The following is a 16,661-nucleotide window of genomic DNA, read 5'->3' as shown; positions in this document are numbered from 1 at the left end:
TAGTTAAGGAACAGAAAGCCCCTCTCAAACGAAGAAACCACCGCCCTGATGAATACCATCCACTCTGGAGACCCCACAGACCTATGTCATGATTTCATATACACCCTTGGAAGACCCATCATCTCCCCCACGCTCACCGCTATCATCAACATCTCCATAATCACTGCCACCTTATCGTTTTGCTGGAAAAATGCAGAAGTCACCGCCCTATTGAAGAAACCAACAGCGGACCCCAACACCCTCAGCATCTAAAGACCCATCTTGCTCCTGCCTTTTCTAGTTAAAGTCAATGAGAAAGCCATCAAAACTCAACTTGCAGACCACTTAGAATTCCCCCAACTCCTAGACAGCTCTCAATCAGGCTTTCACTCCAACCACAGCACAGAGACAGTTCTCATTGTGGCCACCAATGACATCAGAAGCTTCCTTAAACAAGGAGAAACGGCTGCACTCATCCTCTTCGACCTCTCCGCAGCTTACGGTACTGTCTCCCACAAGTCACTCACCAGAAAGTTTTAGAACTTGGGTATCTGTGTACCGGCCCTCAAGTGGATATGCTCCTTCCTCATGGGCAAAAAACACAGTTGATGGACAGAATGTAGAACAATGTCATACATTCACCCCAGTACAAGGATCTGGGCCTAAATCCATCATTTTGTTTGCACTCCACACCACCCTGGGTTAGACACTGGCTATATGCAAATCAGCTCTGACCCTGTGCCTCATGGGAACAGTCCAGTCCGAACTACCAAGCCATGTCTTTCCCAGACCGGAATCAAGCATCCAAGGACCGGTTTCTGGCTATCAGCCTTCATTCAGCCTGGATAGCTTGACTCCAGTGGTGTGGAGAGCCTGGGACTCACGTCTGAGCATACCCAGCCCACTCGGGGTGAAATTTGCAAAAAACACAGTTGATGGACAGAATGTAGAACAATGTCATACATTCACCCCAGTACAAGGATCTGGGCCTAAATCCATAATTTCCTCATGGGCAGCACTCAACAGGTTAGAGTTACCCCCGTACACCTCGGAACCCAAGAAACTCATCTACGTAGTCCCTCAAGGATTATCTCTCAGCCCAACACTCTTTAATATCGATATGACGCCCTTCACGAACATCATCAGCGCTCACTGCATCAACGTAGTATCCTGCGCTGACACACAGCTCACCCTCACCCTTACTGACTCAACCAATGCCGCCAAAGCAAACTATGCCAACTGCATGAGAAACATTGCTGCTTGGATGAAAAGCAACTGCCTCCAGCTCACAACAGACAATACCAAAATCCTAATCTTTGGCAAGAACCACTCCCCCTGGGACATCTCTTGGTGGCCCTCCAAACTTGGCCACTCACCCACCTCTGCGGACCATGCCAAGAGCTTCGGGATCATCCTGGACACTAACCTCTCCATTAGCAGACAGAGGCAGATCAATGCTGTCTCCTCATCATGCTTAGCATCCTGCAAATGCTACGCAAGATTTTACAGTGGATCCCACTGAACACCAGACAAACAGTCACCCAGGATCTTATCACAAGTAGAATTAATTATGGAAATGCCTTCTACATCGCAATCCGTGCCCATGTCCTACGCCAACTCCAAACCACCAAGAACGCCACCGCCAGACTCCTCCTGCACACCCAGCGAAATACCCACATCTCTCTATACCCAGTAGCGGCTGCTACCGAACAGGCGTGGGAGGAGGTTGGGGGGGAGCAGAAGGGGGTGGAATTAAAAATTAGATAAAAAAAACGTATCTGGATGCGGTCGGCCGCCGCCTTTTCTCCGTCCTCTTCCTGGCTTCTGTGGAAGCAGGAAGCACCCAGGCTCCCCTGAGCCAATCACAACTGCAATGCAGCGTTGTGATTGGTCTGTGAGCCGTGGTTCGGTGCTCAGACATGGAATGGTACCCTGGGCATGTTCTCCTCCCAGGCTGTAATGCAGCCTGGGTGGAGAACATGCAAAGTGCGCATGACATTTAGGCCGGCCCGAGACAGTCAGCCAAAATGTCATGCCCACTAAGAAGTGCCTACCACTCCTCCCCCAGTCTCTAAACAGCCCAGCCCATCCAGCCCACTGTCACGTGGCGGATGGGGACATTGTAGACATCACTAAGTTAGCTTAGCTCGTGCAACCAAGATGCTGCTTTGGCGCATGTTACTACATAAGCTGTGGTGTTTTAAATCTATATTAACTGATGTAACTGATGAACCCCCACTGAAAGAAAAATAGCCCTCACCAGTGACAACATATTATAAACACTGAAAGAACACCAGCACAACCACAAACTAAAGGAAAAAGAGAATGAAAGTCATTTTTTTCTTCCTGAAGGGGCCAATACAATGTAACTTTGTTATACAAACTAGCAGTTAGAATGACTGGGCTAACATTATTCTGCTTGAGTTTTGTTGTTATGGGATGCCACTTAAAATATTGTTTCTTCTTCCTTTTGCTTTTTTCAGTTTTGTGTTCTTTGGTCTAAAGATGCAGGGTTTAGTAGCATGTTTTAGACCTTGCTTAATTATTTTATAAACTGTGGGGAATCAGGAAATATCAAAATCATATTTGTTATTTTGGCTGTGTTTTATTCTTTCAATGATAGGTAAAATTGCTGGTTTCATAAGAAGCTTTACTAACATGTGTCATCACATTTACCCAAAGAGAATGGGTAAAACCCCTTAATACATCAGCCCCCAGTTTCTAGTGAGTCAGTATTCATAGTAGGTGAAATGCCAACGCCTCCGGCTTTAAACATTCAATGCAAGGGTTAGTGACAAGTATATGCAAAAAGAGTGCTATCACCAAGCATCTGGGATAGTGGTGAAAACATGACACCAGACTTTTGGAAAAGATGAAAAGCAGTGTCACTTGGAATGCTCTGCAAAAAAAGGTTCTTTCCAAGTTCAACAAAGATTGGAGTGATATTGTTTATATTTGCAGTGATTCAGCTATGTATATGAAAAAGTTGTGTGATGACCTGTCAAAATTGATACCTGAGATGAAGTGATTCCCTGTAAGAGATCCTTGCCACTTGTTAGATAGTATGCTGAAAGCATCTTTACAATCTACAATGTTAATGAGGGATGCTATTGACTTTTTAGTTCATTCTGGTGCACTGTTTTCTTATGCACAGGAACTTAAACGCAAATATTTATCAGTTTGTGCTTTGTGTGGCATCAAAGAAAGAGTCAACACAACTGTGTCCCTTAGCAAATGCTACTCAGTCCAATGGGCTATGAATGCTATATTATCCATGTGGCAACCAATTACAGAATTTTTACTGAGGGATGATGCCAAAGGCAGGAAATGTGAGGATCTTTAGTTGCATATTGATAGTGATGTGAAAAAAGTACACTCTACTGCATGTTTAGATTTCTACAGATAAAAATAACTGCTGTAGTGGACATAATAAAAAAACTAGAGCATGAAAAAACCCTTGACAGCCAAATGTTCAGCATAATTGGTGTAGATGTGACACATCTCCTTGAGAGTAGGCTGGGCGACACCTTTAGTGACTTTGGCACTGCATCATGTTCCATGTTAGAGTGCTTGCCACTTGGTAAGCAAAGCAATGTTGAAGAGCAATTCAGGAACGTTTATTTTATAATGTATGAGAGATGGCTTGCAATGATGCATAGAAATGTTCTTTCACCACAAATGGCATTTGAAGTCAATGAAACCTCACTGTGGTACTCGGTACAAGTTCTAGATTCCCTTCAGTAACAGGAAATTTCCTCCATAGTTTCAAAAGTGCTGCTTCATTTTTGACCGCCTCAATAACTTTGAGGGCATAAGCGCCCAGTTCAACGCAAATGTTGCAGAACCTGCCCTAAGAATCGCAATCTTCAAGTGCATCAGTATTGGCATGGAAAGCTATGTCAGTGGCCAGAGTTAACAAATTATGTACTGGCTGTTTTGGCGTTGCCTGTCCCAAGTGCCAATGTTAGGAGGGCCTTTTCACAGACGTTTACATGGGAAAGAAAGAGCGAGCGCACATGACCAAAGACTCACTGAGTATTGTATGGTGTACTACAATAAGTTTAATTTGCAAAAATCTATTTGGACCTCATATACTATATATGTACACTGTCTATATACCATGTGCTATCAGTGTAGAAAGCAAGCAATAATAAAAGCAAAAAGTTCCATAACCACCGGAAAACACTTTTTTCGTTGTTTTTAGTGGCGCGAAAACGTGTAACCACTGTTAACAACTGTTGTTTGAGGTATTGAAATCACTTGAAAACACTAAAAAATCCCACCAGAATTTACCAAAAATAGAAAGTGAAAACAGGAAAGCTTATACATAACTTTATCTTTGCAAGACTCTGTTTATACCTGTGTTAATTCTCTGCCTGTTCCTGGCGTTTAGTCTGAACATTGTGAGCAAGGTCGATAAACAATGCCCCTTATTATTCTGTTCTGCTCAGGCCCTTGCACCGAGACAAAACATACCACTGCAGCTGCTGCTGGAGACTCGTTCCTTGATATTATAAGGATACATGTTTATGTAAGACACATTTGGAGAGGGACCTTTCCAGGGATAAGAGCAACACCCAGGTTCGATGTAGAAATCCCATCTATGCTCTAAGGTATGGGGTCTGCTAACAAAAACCAGAGATATTCTATTACATAATAATACTCATTACTACCAAGGGAGGGAGCTTAGGCACTATAGTCCTTTTCTCCATTGTCTTTATTTGATGACATCTCCCTTCATAATGTATGGACTAGCTGCAATGCTAACTGTATTACTGTTATGCATTTTTCTGCTTGTTGTGGCACGTATACTGCATTTTAGAGCATGCTAGTTCAAATAAACATTTTGAACTATATTTGTGTCTCAGTTAGATCTTATTGTGGACAGGAGCAAAAGAGTTAGCGAAAAGTTGTGTCTTGTTACCACGATGCCAGAGAGATCCGGAAGTGTTGTGTTCTGGGTTGTCTAATCATTTGCTTCTCCCTGTTTGTGTAGGAGAGCGAGTGAGACACTATAGCTAGTCGGTTCTGGGCTCGTGGGTGCTAAAGCGGTAGGAAAGCTTAGCGCCTATACACCAAGGTCCCATAATCCTGCGCATAGTTCTGTATATATGCAGAATCCCTGCAACACCCCAAACAACTGAGCCAATACATTTAAATTAAATGATAATAACGTTATTATCATTTTATTTTTCCATTTTTAATTGCTCACTCAGTGAGCAGTGGGGTGACACTCCGCCTTGGTGGAGGACCCACCACCGTCCACACCTCAACAATCTACACTGGCTCCCAGTCCAGGAAAGATGTAAGTTCTAGCTACTCACCCACGCCTACAAAGCTCTCCAGAACACCCGTCAAGCTTACCTTAACCACCACCTCACTTTGCACCAACCAGACCCTTTCGATCTGTGTCCCAAGCAAGAGCACGCCTCCCTCACATCAAGAAGACCAGAAGCAGAGTACACACCATCTCATACCTCGTAGCCAAGACCTGGAACGACCTCCCAAATACCCAAGAACCTTCCCCTCCCTTAAGGACTTCCGAAGGAACTTCAGGACAGGGCTTTTCCAGGCAAAACAGGTGTGACCTACTCCCCTCAGGCCTACCGTATTCAACGTCTGGATACCCTCACGGTGACTAACCGAGTTCTATGAATTCACACATTACTCCCTCTCAACTACAAATCAGAGCAATGCTCAGTATTATTTCCAAACAGAAAATGCATATTTTGCGGACATTTATACTTCCGGCTCCCTGTTTTCCGTTTTTACTGATTTTGACAGATAAATACAAACAGAAAACAGTATTTATTTTTAAAAGTGGATAAATACAGAAAACGGTGCTGCTTTTAAGTGACTCTCCGTGCTGTCTTTCATGAATTCTCTCCCAACAGCTGAGCAGATGGACAGCATGGGAAATTCAAAAACAGGATAACATTTCTTTAAATAACAACATTTGTCAATATACATTTGTGGTATTATGCTAGTACTTACCAGCTGATGTATTGATATGTAATATTTGGCAGCTTAAATAGCTAAAACACGACAGACATCAAAGTATGAGTGCAGGTCTATCAGCTAAATAAATACGGAAATTTACAGTTTTACAACTTCTTTTATACACAAAATAAATATGGATAAATATAGATAAAGTAGTCAAAAAATAAATATGGATAAAAACAGACGGAAATGCTGAAAAAAAATATATATACCATAGAACCGGGATCCCTATGCTTAATCTTTAACAGTGAGAATCTCCCCTTCACTGTTCACTGTAAAACCGGTAGGAGGAAGCCCCTTAGTGAAATAAATGAATCATGACAAAGTATACAATTTTGGGGAGGGGTAGCCTACAATTTGCTTTGAAAAAAATAAGTTTGTATTTCATACCTTTCCTAATTGGCTGCCAGTAGGATACAGTTTATGATATTCTTTCTGAAGACATAGAGTACTCCTGAAAATAGTGGTCAAATGCATTTTTAGCGCGTCATGAAAGAGATGGTTTTCGGAGGTCGCGTTTGGGCCGAGCGCTTAGAACTGTAAGCAATGTCCTCGCAAACTGGGTCAGAAGAGACGTTAAGGGCAAGCTTATACAGTTACCCGTTTTGAATCTTGACTAAAAAAAACACTGTATTCGACCAAATGCGTCGCCTTCCTTCGTTTTCCCGCCGTTCCTCATCCGCTAAACCTGTCAAGTGTCAGGCACTCATAACGTCACACCTCGAGCCGCGACCGTTTGCGTCACTCTGTGAAGTAAGCCGAAGCCCCGCCTTCACGCCCACTATTGGTCGGTGTCGAAGTTTGTGGCTGCCTGTCACCGAGTCGGCACGGTCGGAGTGCGCCCACCCCCCCACGTGGGGAAGACAATCATCATTGGCCAGTTGCGCAGTCCCTCTCTTGGCTGCTGGCTGCCGTCGCCGCTCGGGTTGGCGCGTGCTGGCTCAGATGTTGCCCGGGCGGAGGAGAGGACGATTGGCGCAGGCGGTGCGACGAGAGGCCGGCTGGGGCGCGAGAGCGTAGCGTGCGGTTGCCCGGCAGAAGCATCCTGAACTGAGCGCGCGGAGGCGGCGCGCGCGCTGTGAGCCTGTGCGGGAACCTGATGGGGAGCGTGCCAGGTCTGCAGGGGGCACCTGCAGCCTCCGAAGGAGCCCTGCAACCTCCATAGGTATCGCGCTGCTTGCATTCAACCCGCACAATATATTGCAAGTCTCCCTTAACATATTCTAAGAGTTTATCAGTGCAGATGTGGTGGGCTTTGGGTTACATGCTACGAATGCACCGCAGAGTAATATGTGCCTCTTGATAATATAAGCTCCTAAACCATGTGTGTGTCCTACACATCTGTGACCAGTATCATGTAGCCTTTGAAGTACACAGTTTGTCTTCTGAGCTATATCCTGTGCCCTATGATCCGCACACTTCATGTCGTCCTGCGTGTGTTTTATTGTATGCCCATCTGTTAGGACTAATGCGTATTATTTGCGCTGTGTCCCATGATGCATATCCAATGAGCCATCGTGTTTGTGTGTATGTTCTATATCCGTGAGCGAGGAAGGCATGCGTGCACTAAAGTTTATTCCCTATACCCTCTTGCAAAACATGTGGGTGCCTATAACGTACACATCATGAGCTGCACTATCTATATATATATATATATATATATATATATATATATATATATATATAAAACACACATATCTTACCTTAATCAACATGTAACGACACAATTTCGAGCTGAAAATGTCTTCTCGATTGCAGTTGAAACATTAATTAAACATAACCCAAATTAAACTACAGGCTTTTACAGGGTCTCACCTATCAGCATCAGTGTTAGTGTACCGGCTACTATATATGTGTTTGTATGGTATGCCCATAGTGTGAGCCTAGCTAAAAAGCAGCAAAGGCAAGCTTAAAGTCAACAAGTAATTGAGGATGCTGGCTTGTTGTGGACGATAATGTTCTGTGTAGTGTGCTTTAAAGAGGCGAGTCATTCACTCTTTCCTAAATTGAAGCGGAGTTGGTGCAGTTATGATGGATACCGGGATGTTTCATGTTTTGGGTGCATAGATGGTTGTCCCATTCATTGTTTCATAAAGGGTTTAGTGTCTGTGTCCTTAAAGAGGTGAGGGTGGGACTTGCCATCTTTCTCCATCCAGGGGAGACATCATCATGGTAGCCCTCTGCCATCCGATTCAGGATTCTCACTCACAGCGACAGCTTCCACAATATTAGACCATGCTTCCGCCATTTTATGTTTCATAAACCCCCTCTTAAGCTCTCTTGGGAGATCTGTGTTTTTCACTCTCCACTCACTTTACTAATTCCTGCTTCCATTTATCTGTGTGTTAGCCATCATGTTATTTCCAACTCATCGCTGTTTGACTCCTTGCTAGGGCTAGAGTCAAATCAGTAAATCTATTAGTAACCTTTTTAGTTTTAGGGTGTGCAAATAACCCCAAAATACACACTTGTGGTTCTTTTTTTAAATGTCTGTCACTCGGTTTAGTATCGTTATCAACGTGTGGCAAGTGCATTGTGGGCCCACACCGTATGAAATGATCAACATCCAACGCTTTGCATCGGGATAGCCTGCCTGCTTTTCAGGAGACAATCTTTTAAGCATTTTAGGGGTGATCTAGACTCTAGGTAAGGGATATAGGTGAATATGGTTGAATACCGGTTTTCTGGAGAGTTACCAGTCTTCCTCACTCATGGGTTATTTATGCCTAGCTGAAATCAAGTTAATTTTGGATTGCTCCTTCAGTGCTTTGTAGTTCAATGTGACTTCTTTCTTTTTCGTATTAGTCGTACAGAGTATTTTTAGATATATATGTGCTGGTGGTCACTTCTTCCTGATTTCCACTCCTTTTGAAGGGCTGCACTTAGTGCACCATATTGTAGGAGGTGACCTGCCAGTATATTACATAACATGTAATTGAAATACGCATGCTCACTCGGAAGGGTACGTTGTCGCTGAATAACAGATGTTTATTGTTACCCAACTCAATGGTACTCATTGACCTCAGAAGGATGAAGGACTGAGTGGGCCTGTCCGGATTTGAACCTGTGACCATGAGGTCAAACACAGTCCCCTGCAGTGGACCCATTAGTCCACTAAGCTACCAGAGATGGCTATTATTTACCTTCATCAGCTGTGCAAAGTCATAAGGTCTCCATCTTCATACAAGTCCCCCAGTGTAGCCACCACTCTCTCTGCCCATTGTTCCGACCATCATGCAACCTCTTGTGTCATATACTGCTCAATGTATACATCCAAAGATATTGATTAGTGCGCCCTCCTGTTTTGCTAGAGGATGCATAGTCCCTTTAGACAGAACTTGTAAAGTGCTACTGTGTGCTTCTCATGATGTACCAAAGACACTGTACTCAACTCTGATTACTTATTTAAAATTTTTAAAATTATATCAGTGCTTGATATGTCTTATATCACAGGACTAAGCGTTGCCGAGGTGAATGTAACTTCAGGTGCACTCTCACCGGGGCAGGTTGGTAGACGTTTATAGCGAGTGTTCGGTCATTTAGCCCTGTGGGTTAGAGCGCTGCACCATGGCGCTTACCAATGATTGAACACATACATTGCGTGCTGTAAGCATACAATGTGCAACAAATGCCATTTTCTGGCACTTAACAACGCTGGACTTTTTTGCGCAAGTAAGCATTTTTATATTCTATTAAATAAGGGAATTAATGGGTGTACTGTTTTAGGGAAGGGTAAAGGTATGGGATAGTAGGTTTTTTAGGGTTCAGGTAAGGGTACAAGGTAGTGGTTTTTAGAATTCAGGAATGGGTTAAGGTAGGAGAGGTTATAAGGTGTTTTAGTGTTCAGGGATCAGTAAGGGTACTGGGAAGTAAGGTTTTTTTTTTGAAGATACAGTGATAAATGAGGGCATGAAGTAGTTAAATGTTTTAGGGCATCAGAGAAGGGTAGGGGTACGATGTAGGAAGGCGTTTTTAAGGGTAGTGGGATTGGCAGAGTTGTTAGTAAAGGTCAACACATTCTACTGCATACTTTGTTAAGGCGTGCATGGTACCTGATATTCGTAAGCATACTGTCCCCTATAGACAGGTACATGTGGAATGCGAGTGACATGCTTATACGCGTAGGCTGAACGGAATGACGTCAGTATGCCACGAACATGGCTCCAAGTTTTAGGTTTCTGCCCTTATTGATCCAGTATCCTCTGATATTGATACTGTCTAGGATTTCGGTGAAGCTGATCTGCCCATTTCCTTTATTGCAGCTCAGCACTGCTGTATTGTCCTTCCTTTTCACAGGGCAAACTCGAGGATCTGTAGCCTGCAATGCACGAGAATAGAAAATTGCATCAGATGTTAAACTCTCGTAATTTCTTTTAATTCTTTCCCATAATCTCTATAAAAAAAAAAGCCATTGGAGCCAGGTAGCCATTCCACTTTTGAGCTCTAGGCACTATGTGTAGCTCCGTGCCACAGCCTGCACTGATACCAAGCGCGTAGTGTACCTACTTTTCTAGGCTTTAGAAACCCCTCAAATTGCTCTGCCCCTGTTTGCTTGTCCTCAGCGTAAATGAACTGTTTATTAATATTTATATACACTATACTCAGTTTATTCCTTCACTTTGGCCTACATTTTGAGAGGAGGGTTTGTCTTGTAGGCCTCTGGGTTTTCAGGCACACCGCACTTCTGCATTGCGTTTGTCCCAGATGTTTATTTTCTACTGTGTTTTTTAGTGTCTTAAGGTAATAGGCGCTGGGTGGTCTTTATTTACTCCCTCGGGTCTTCTTGAGTACTAGATAGGTTTTCTCTTTGCATACTCTGGGTGCCATGCATGCCAAGGCCACCTTCCATTTGTGCTTCATATTGCACTTAACTTAATAGGTGCACTAAACTGTGTAATGCCCATGCTCCCATGGTGGCTTGGATTCGAAGCACTATTTGCATCTAATCTGCTAATTTATTAGCAATATTTACATTAGTATGTGCAAAGAAGATGACTTTTCTTGAGTTTCTATGTGGTTCAGATATCGAGGTGACCCAGTATTTGTCACCATCATCATTCTTTTATTGTTTCTGCCAGAAAATATGCCATTATCTGCCACTTTTAGTTCCGTGCCCCACATTAGTACAAGTTGGATATTTTCCCTGTTCGTCTGATTTTCTAGGTGCTACATTTGCTGTTTCCTCCTCAGCCTGCATGTGTTTATTCATAAGGGCCTATGTTTTTGTCCCATAAGGATTGACCTCTGTTTCTAGGCACTAGGGTATGTGTGGTGTTCCTCCCCAGGGTGAGCATCACCTAGCATGCTGTTTGCTGCTTCAGTGAGTCCTAAGTGCACAGCAGGGGTGTTAATAGACTTGGCGTGTTTATGCTGCAGCCTTCTACTTTTGCTTCATCACTATAAAGTGCTGTCCTGTGGCATAATCCTCCCAGAGCCCATTGCCAAGGATAGTCCTAGGGGAAGGAAGTACATGGGGTATGTATGTGACACTGATTGTTGTCCACTATACCAAGTGCACAGGTATCCAATTCACATGACTGTATTTGAGACACACAAGCGGGACAGGCGACTAACGTGTGGCGGAATTATTCATGTATTTTTCGAGCTCCTCATTGGCACGCTTGGGTCATCCAGCATTGATTGCTCTGAATTCCTGTTTGGGGTGTATTAAGCTGAACCTATTGACGCTTTCTTATCAAAAATATTTTTGACGATTTTAGAGTAGTTTTTCGGATCTTTAGATAAGATTGTTTTCATCTGTATTGCACTGGAACCAGTGCTTAATTTTAACCAGAGGGCGCTGGTGCTCAGCACCAGCACTTAATTTTCACCACAGGCACTCATGACAGTCGAGCACACAATGGCACTGTTTATCTAAACTCGAGATGAACAGAATAAAAGTGCTTATTAAATTAATAGACATTTAAATGGGTTATACCTGCCGCCCAGGCCATGCTTATAGCTTTGGAGGAGTTGGAATAGTCTGAATTGTCATACCTGCAGTAGTGTGATGGTTAGCAATTTTTTTGGTACTGACATTGGCAGCACTGCCAGTGGGAATGGGTGGTGAAAGCCCCAGTCGCCTCCTAAAAAGGGTCCTGGCACTTTAAAAAAAAATGTTTATTTAATACAAATTTAGCACTGAGTGGAACACTGGAAAAGTGTGTTTGAACTAAAAATTGAGCTTTGAGAAGCATGGCATAAGGAGAGCAGTAGTGAAAAAAACAGCCAAATTTACTTATTGTTCAGCCAAAGCCATAAAATCACAAGCATTGGCAGAACCAGTCGGTCTGGCGTTTGTTGCCCGCCTTTTTGATTTGTGCATTCTTATTTTGGTGGGTTTTTATCAAATATTGTTTTGGGAACTGTTGAGCTCTCGCCAACGTTAAACAAAAATAAATAATATTGCAGAAAGACTAAAATATTTTTGTTCTCATTAAGAACTTGTTGACTTGGTTGTCCCTCGCACTGAAGGGAACTACTTGGTGTGAGGATGTACTGCTTGTGAAAGAGTAAAATGTTGCAAGCCACAGTGAAATGCATTGATTGATTGATTGAAGTTCACCAATTTCTGAGGTAGGCTGACCAATTGGGCCACACTGTATGCAGTAGTGAGTGGATTGTTTTTTAAACTGACAAATTGTATTTATTAAATTTTGAAAGTTAATGATTATATATATATTTGTACTTTTATGACCTATCTGTATTTGGGTCGAATTAAGTGATTTGATTGATTGGAAGGAAAACGTGTGTGACACAACAACAGGCCAATGAATGAAGAGGGGTTGAAATCCTCGGTTAGTATTTTTTTAAAATAATATATTTTTACTAACCTCAAACGGTCTTCTCTAACCCCAGACCAAAAATTCAACGTCTTAATACAATGTATAAAAGCAATTATGAAAACACAAGCAGCCTAAACCACAGTTACTTCTGAAGGAATGTTTTCCCTGGGACCACAACTGATATGAACTGTTTTAACTACATTTATTCAGCTTAAAGTGTTTCTTCCACTTTGCACAATCCTTTGAGATGGCCCTATATTTCCGGCATTATAACCAAAGTCTAAATAATACAAAATTGAAATTCACTGAGGTGCCTTTCCAGTCACCATGCAGCTCAGATATGCCTCCCCATATTGGATTAACAAAGCAAACAGTAATAGTTTACATGTTTTTTTCAACGTGGTATTTATGAGGTTGTCATTAACCACAAGTAAACATGCAAATAAAAATACATTAACAACACGCAAAAAATATATTAAACATGCAAGCCAGGACCCCTTCCTGAGGATCGTGGGCTTTTCAAATAGACATTATATAACATTGACCATCACAAAAGTATCCTGGGCTATTGAACACTAGAAATAACTTTAGAAATATTTGAACATCTAGAAATAATTTGGAACACTAGAAATTTCATATGATGTTTTACAGTGAATAGAACAGGGCCACATTGCAGTTTCTTCTACATTTTCTTTCAGCACTCCACTGGGACCTGACCCATATTTTCAACGTGTGAGTCTGAGCGTGGTCACGTTTGCGTGTGCACTTTGCTTGTGGTTTAAAGCAAAGACCCTAAGAGATCGGATTTTTAAAAAATCTTTAACTTGATAAAAACGAATTTCGGTCCCAACGACGAGGTAAATATCTTACTAGCAGATGGTGAACACACAAGTTCAGCCAACGGGCAGCTGCTGATGGGGGTAAGGTGATAATTTGCATATGACTATAGAAGTAGTGTGCTCGCGGGGTAGGGCCTGCAGAAGGTCTACAGAGGTGTGTACAAGAAAAGATCTCCGTTAGATACATGGGCTTTTATCTCTGGCGCAACCCCTGCCCATAGGCTCAGGGGCGGTGGCTGGGACCCTTTGAGATCATGGGAGTAGACGATTGAGAATGTTATGACCAAAACTAATTTGGTTATACGTTGCTTCTTTTGTTCCCATATGTGTCAATCTGGTTGCATTATAGACATAACTATATTTTATGATGCTCCACGTGCTCAAAGAATAAATTTCAAGGAGCTAGATCAAAACTATATAGGAGATTGAAGTGACTATTCAGAACCTTTAGGTCTCTACGAATTTCTGCAGTTTAGTTTCCGATGTGTGCTGGAGAGGCTTCTCATCTATCAAGCAAGTTGGGTGTTTGCGTGCAATGCTGCCTGACCTCTGTGTCTCCAAGGAAGATGTAAGTCTGTACGGTGGAGAGGCTTCTCATCTATCAAGCACTGTGACCCTTTGCTTGCATTTACTGTTAGCAAGCTCCTAGTGTAGGCTCTAACATTTAGCTTGCAGGGCATTTATCTTGCCTCTGCTTGTGGTAATGTGTGGTGTGGGAAAGAAAAGCACGGAGGCCATCAGCTATGTGTCCCAGAAGTCCCTCTAAAAACCTTTATTAGATTTGAGATATATAGTAGTATTTATTGAAGAGCTCTGCTGTCTTGTTGAAGCAGTGCTGGGAATGTGAAGCCACAATATTTTGAAAGCAATTTGTAAGATGCAAGTGGAAAACGAGAAGTATTGAGAACAAAGTGTTGTTAAATGCACAGAACCTTGTGAGTTTGTGGGTGTTCCCAGCATTTGATGCTACCTCCTGGTGGTTTGCACGCTTTACAGATCCCAAAAAAATAAAGTTTGCATTAGGGATCACAGAAACCAGTATTTCTTGCAACTGCTCCTAAAATTACCACTGTGGGTAGGCTGCCGTACTGACGGATTATCTGTTTTTGAAAGTCTGGTCTGTGAGCAGAAGATTCTTCAGATCCTGAATCTAAGTGACGATTCACTTGCACATACGTTGTTTCCAATCCATCTGCACCTTAAACATTTCTTTTGACTACTAAGATAATTCATTATTAATCTAACTGCTACCGATACCTGCATGATGTAGCAATTCACCTTTTCTGCACGGTCTGTTCAAATATTTTGTTTTTTACAGTCCTTTATTTTTGTTTTTTACTTTGCCCTGTGACACTGCCATTTCAATGTGTGTGTGTGTGTGTGTGTGTGTTTTCCCTAAAATTATGTCTTTGCTTTGGTTACATCCAATGTGATTATTTAACTTTCAAGTAAGGCCATGGTAAGTTGATGCAAATAATGCACCAGTGGTTTGAAAGGTAAGTCATGTAGGATCTGCAGTAAACATGTTCACCATTCCAGATATATGTCCTGGTTTTTAAAACCCCTGCAATGGAGCACAAGCACAGTTGTTGTACCACACAGGAAGCCTACTTTTATTTATTAACTTCACCACCCTAAGTGTATCTCGTAAGTCAACAGGGCTGGGCACTTAAGTATCTAATTATGGGACATACTAAACACATTCAACATTGCCCAAAAGCTGATTGTCACTGTAAAATAAACTGCGTTTTCCACGAACGGGCCTGATTGTGAATAAAAAAAGATTTAGTACCGTAGTCTCTGGATTTGTTTGAGAAACATGCAGGTACTGTTCACCTGTTAATACAAATAAATCTAATTCAGTAGTGAAAGTAGATTTTTTTTATATTGTGTAGTAGAAAAATAACCTTTAAAACGTTATTTTGTGCTGCCATAAAGCAAACTGTGTTAAACCAAATTTCCTTGTAGCCCTACTGCACAGATTGGTGTACACATCCCACAATAGTTGTTCAACTCTCCCCGCCTGCAGGGTTATAAAGCTGCTTCTGGGAGCAGAGGATTACGTGTTTTAACAGTGACCATTTAACAGTGCTGAGTCCTCTGGAAGAGGTCTAGAACCGGTGGCCTTACAATGGCCTACCACAACAGCTTTCCCTTTGAAGTGAAGATCCAAATGGGTTTCCAGGAGCTCAAACCATTAGTTCCTAGTTCCTCCTCAGACATTCAAGAGGGAAAACTAGTTGTAGAACAGGGAGCGAGATGAAGTTGCCTCATTTCATAGGGATGTGTCTTAAAGGGAGTATCAGCTTCTTACATAGGAAAGAAGGGCAGGACTATCTTAAACGATGGACTCTGAGAAGGTCTGCGGTAATATAAGAAAGGAAGTGCTACAAAAGGAGGGCTGGTTGTTGATGGGAAGGTTAAACACACTCGGGTGGATGTTGGGAAATCTTTTTGACATTTACTTTTACTTCTTCATTGTTCATATGGGCATTTTTGACCATTTTTGCATTTAAACAATTAAAATCCATACCTCTGTTTCTTCTTTTTCCAAATGTAATCGTTTTGTGTCTTCACTATTTCTATGGGCCTTTTTTTTCTTTCAAAGAAAATTTGAATCCATATCTCTGTTTCTTTATATTTGAATGTAATTATTTTGTGTCTTCATTGTGCCTATGGGCATTTTTGCCTTTCAAAGAACATTTCAATCCATTTGTTTTTTGTTAACCGAATGTAATCATTTTGTGTCTTCACTTATTACAATATTCTTGACTTTTCTATATTGGTGTGGTTTAGGAATTTTAATGTGTTGCATTATTAACTTTAATATTTATTACTGCTTTAATGTAGTTCATATTTCTCCGGGAAAGTGCCTGCTGCTTGTGCCATTGTTTCTAGGAGTTAGAAAATCCTCTAGAATTGTGGTGTGAGCTAACCAGAGTGCGTTTATTAAGTTGGTATGGCCACCACATCTTGCAAATAATAATCCCGTTTCTGAGACATAGAATCGTAAGGGTATCGCAGGCTGAACCCTGATAGTACTGAATTCGCTTCTCAT

At 42.0% G+C, this 16,661-nt stretch overlaps 1 protein-coding gene across 1 annotated transcript in view; it reads left to right on the top strand.

Moving 5' to 3' along the window:
- The first annotated feature begins 7,033 nt into the window (after positions 1–7,033).
- Positions 7,034–16,661, top strand: part of LOC144782590 (formin-1-like) — a 119,632-nt gene continuing 110,004 nt past the window's right edge. The window contains exon 1 of the mRNA XM_078661959.1: positions 7,034–7,144. The gene's annotated coding sequence lies outside the window, so the exon portion shown is untranslated. The remainder of the gene's footprint in view (positions 7,145–16,661) is intronic.

The sequence above is a fragment of the Lissotriton helveticus genome, chromosome 9 (assembly GCF_964261635.1).
Source record: "Lissotriton helveticus chromosome 9, aLisHel1.1, whole genome shotgun sequence".
NCBI classification, from domain to species: Eukaryota; Metazoa; Chordata; class Amphibia; order Caudata; family Salamandridae; genus Lissotriton; species Lissotriton helveticus.
The sequence above is the reverse complement of the archived record's forward strand: the minus strand, read 5'-3'. Positions and strand labels throughout refer to the sequence as shown.